Source organism: Mustela putorius, unplaced genomic scaffold (assembly GCF_011764305.1).
Source record: "Mustela putorius furo isolate JIRA1106 unplaced genomic scaffold, ASM1176430v1.1 tig00000083_pilon_pilon_pilon, whole genome shotgun sequence".
NCBI lineage: Eukaryota > Metazoa > Chordata > Mammalia > Carnivora > Mustelidae > Mustela > Mustela putorius.
The window spans coordinates 10,744,138-10,748,527 of NW_025421273.1; positions in this window are offsets into that span (position 1 = coordinate 10,744,138).

Consider the following 4,390-nt stretch of genomic DNA (forward strand, 5'->3'; position numbering starts at 1 on the left):
CTTCGAATGAAAAAGTAGGTCAGTGAAAATGATCTTATTATAATCTGACAAATCCTGAAATAAATAACAAAAAGTCACATACATACTCCCAGTTTTAACCACTCAGAAACTAAAAAACACATTCCTAGGTAATGCTCAGATAAATTAGAAAATTGAATCTGAACATGAAAGGTCTCTGGAAAGCTATGAAAATGTAAACACCTCTCAGCACAGCCCAGAAGCTCAACTGACAACGCTCAGATGCCCAGAGGAAGGAATGAAAGTGAGACACTTTGTGCCCGTTTTAGGAAATTAGAATGAGAACAATAAAAGAACTTCCTAAAAAGCAGAAAGAAGGAATTATGAAGAGAAAGCCAGAAATTAATTAAGTAGAAAACAAGGAAAATAGAGAGATGATAAAGTGTTTTTTCTAAAAGGAAATAAAATAGAACCCGCTAGTCCTGCCTAAAAGCCTGGTTAAGGAGTGACAAGCTCTGTTTAGAATTTGTGTATATTGAAATTTAGAAACCCACATGCAACCGGGAGCTGGAAGGAGAGCCAGGGAGGAGCTGGGAGATCTAACAGCATCACTTGCAAATCTGGGGCAGCTGCCTGGAAACCTGGAGCAAAAAGGTAATTTTCTAATGAATACCAATTATTGAAATAACTTATAATATAAGGGGAAACATGGACAGACATCTATAAGACAGTGGAAAGATGGTTAAATATGAAGGAAAGAAGGAAAGCAGCTGGAAAAGATGTCCACAGCTGAGTATGTTTTAAGTTAAGTCAGAGGAAAAGTTGTCCCAGTGTTATTTTAACTTTTCCAAGACACATAAAAAGATGGAAAACTCTGTAATTCATCTTATAAAACCAGTATAATTTAATCTAAAAACCTGATGTTGTTATAAAAAGAAAAAGGAGACTACAGACAAAGATCACTTACAAACGCAGATGAGAAAAATATCTAAATAGGAGAATAGCAGAAAGTATCCAATGCAGTATCTGCACAATTATACACTGTGACTTGGTAGGTCTGTTCCAGGCTTCCAGCGGCGGCTCAGTGATTGAGTTCAATAAGTACATTGACAAAATAGCACAGAAAATTTGTAGAACCAGATCAATAAATACTGAGGGAATGTGACAAAGTCCAGCAATCAATACTACAGATTATCAAACTACATAATAATCAATTACAGTATTATTGATCTGTGTAATATACTTCAATATAATGGTAACAATAATCATTATTCATAACATAATAAAATAGAAAAAGAAATGAAAATCTCTGCACACAGCACTGGCCGAGATCATTCTGCCTAGAAAACACAAAACTTCCAACCAACACAGGTGTGAATGGTGATTCTTGCTTCTGCCTTTACTGCTCAACGTTTTCTTGGAGGTTCTACCAAATATAATAAAAAATCAAATAAATGGTGTAAACATCAGAAAAAGTGAATAAAATTATTTGCATGCCTTGATGACCGCAAGACACCAGACCCTAGTTTAAAAACTTAAAGCCCAGTAAGAAACATTGATACGAGATAAATATATGAAAATGGGCAACTTGTCACTTAGCAGTGAGCACCTGAGGGTGAGAGCTAGAGACATTCAGTCCCAGGAGGAACCTGGGAGCTGATGTGAAGGTGCTGGATGGACCACTCACTGCTTCCGCCTCCAGGATGGGAGGAATGGGTGGATGCAGCTGCCGCCTCTTCCAAGGTCCACTTTCCTGTTCTCATTTTCGTGGATCCCATGCGGCAGGTGGTTCTCTGGTGGGGCGGAGGGGCCCTCTAGGACAGGGACGGACAGGATGAGCAAGGTGAGTGGCAGTGTTCTCAGGACAACAGAAACCGTCCAGAACTTGCCAAGAAATACGGAACAGACAGGAGCAGAACTGTGCAAGCTCAGTGCAGGGCAGACAGGCCCTGAGCGAACGGAGAGACACAGCAGAGACTCAGGAAGGCCTGCAGCACAGAGTCCCCAGGCGCACACGCTCCCTGCTGGATTCCCAGCTTTTCAAATGGGATGAAGTAACTTGAAGATCACTCTAGAAGGCTTTGTGCCCAGCCTGCAAGAAAGGAAGGACCAGTGTGGACCCTGGTTCTGACCCTGGCTCTGCCAGTTGCCAGCTGCTTGTGCGGGGTGCGGTGACTTAGCCATCCTGTGCCTCAGTTTCTCCACCTGGGAGTTGCCTGGAGAGGGCGTTAACCTATGAGAAGGAACTGCTCTGGATAAACGTCTGCTCACCTGAGTGGTGTTTGCAGGTGTCAGAACATCCCTGAAACCCACCCAAATCCAATCTGCGTGCCATCGACACACAGGAGGTGATCCCTGCTCAGAACAGAGTCCAGACCGTGTGACAGGGTCCCGAATGACAAAGTCAAGGGTCAGCATCCCTGGGGAGACAGTGGCTTGCATCATAATGAGCGATAATAAGCAAGAAGCAGGGCCCAGGCCCCGGGCAGAGAGCGGGCACCAGGAGAGCCAGGACTATGAGTGGCAGGGGCCTACCTAGCATGAGGGGACTCAGCCACCCCTAGGAAGTGGCTGGGCCTTAGAACAAGCAGCCAGGGTGTGGAGGCTGGGACCCCAACGCCTGAAGAGGAGGTCGTGGGTGGGCCGGCTGGCTCAGTGCCAGGATCGTCCAGCTCCCGTGGCCTGTCCCCGTCTGCCGAGAATGTAAACCATGACCTCATGGCTCAGGGAATGTGGTTTCCGCTGGCTGCCCCGCTGCTCACAGCTGTTCCCCATCAGGGTAGCACTAGGCGCCAGGCTCTAGCTGCCCCTTGTTTTCCAACAGGAAGCCCAAGGCCCAACAACTGCAGGCCAGGTGTGGACAGCTCTCCCATCACCACCCCTACTCAGGACCAGCTCTAGATCCAGACCAGTGGGGAAGGCAGCTAGGGCTTGGGCAGATAGAGGGCAGGGCTGGATGTGGGGGCCCTCCCGTCTGCAGGGATATCACATCCCCGGGCTTGAGCTGGGGGAAGGGCAGGGGGCGAAGGGAGCAAGGAGGTAGGGTTCTGTGTTCCCCTCCCTGTTGTGGAGGGCACTGCACTGGGGACCTTCTCAGGTCTCCAGGACCAGATGCAGCCTGAGCACTTGCTGGTGGATGAACCCCCCACCCTAGTCCCCTAATCAGCCTCTGGGTGGTGCATCCTCCCTAGCCCAAGCATCTCAGCTTCCTGGTGGGTTCCACTGGCCACATCTACAAACCAGAAGTTTCTGGAAGTTTCAGAGGCCCTGTGTGGCCTGGTTCCTCCCTGGCTCTCAATTTCCTTCTGCACAAGCACAAGCTGCACAAGACTGAGCCTTTGTGTTTGAGCCTATGCCCCCCCCCCCCCGCCACCCCTGTGAAATCTGCCCCAGGAGGCTGTGTGGATACAGCTGCCCAGGGCACCACTACCTCCTCCATCTGGCTGGGCCTCAGTCCCTGCTGTGATCCCCCTGCTCCCTGAGCCCCACGGCACTCGGGATGTGCTCTATGCATGAATGGTGGGGCTCCCACCAGGCCAGGGGCTGTGCCCACTCAAGCTGGGATGAGTCGGGGATTCCCGACTACCCTACTGGACACCCTGGGTGGGCCCTTTCCAGCCCAAAGCTTCCCCTCCACGGGCCCAGCAAAGGCCTGGGCAGCTCCCCAAGCTCACCACCCTGGACAGGGCTGTGGGGTCCTCCAGTGGGTCAGGCCTGTGCCTAGCAGTTCAGGGGCTGTGTGTAGACAGAATGTTTTGGGGGGCAGCCCTGCAAAACCGCATGGGAGTTCGGAGTCCCTGTAGGAGGAAGGTCAGAGAGAGCCATATGTTCCTGGGGAAACTGCTCTCCTCCGTGGCATCACCAGGGCTGGGCCTTGGCGCGAGCCTCCCACTCACCATAGGTGCCCATGGTTGCCACTGAAAGATAGATGGAGGAGGGAACATTTGCTTTAAAAAAAAAAAAAAAAAAGCCCCATTGAGATATGACTCAATGACATAAAATTCACCTTTAAAGTATTTAATTCAGTGGTTTTTAGTTTATTCACGAGGTTGTGCAACCATCGTGTCTATCTGCTTCCAGAATATTCCATCACTCCCAAAGACGTCCTGTCCCCTTAGTGGTCCCTCTCAGCCCCTGGCCAGCACTCAGCTGCCCTCTATGCCTGGGGACATCCCTATCCCAGACATGTCTGTAAACAGAATCACATGGTAGGTGGCCCGCTATGTTTTCAAGCTTTACTGGTGCTCACACGCGTGCCGGAGCTTAGTTCCCGCCTACGGCTGACTGAACTCTGAGGCATCCCGCCCCCTGTGGAGTCAGTCCCCATCCCCCTGATAGAGCCATCCTGTCCCCCATGTAGTTGGTCCCCATCCCCCATGGAGCTGGTCCCCTGTGTGTGTGGATCGCCGTCATGACCTCTGGTGGCAGCAGC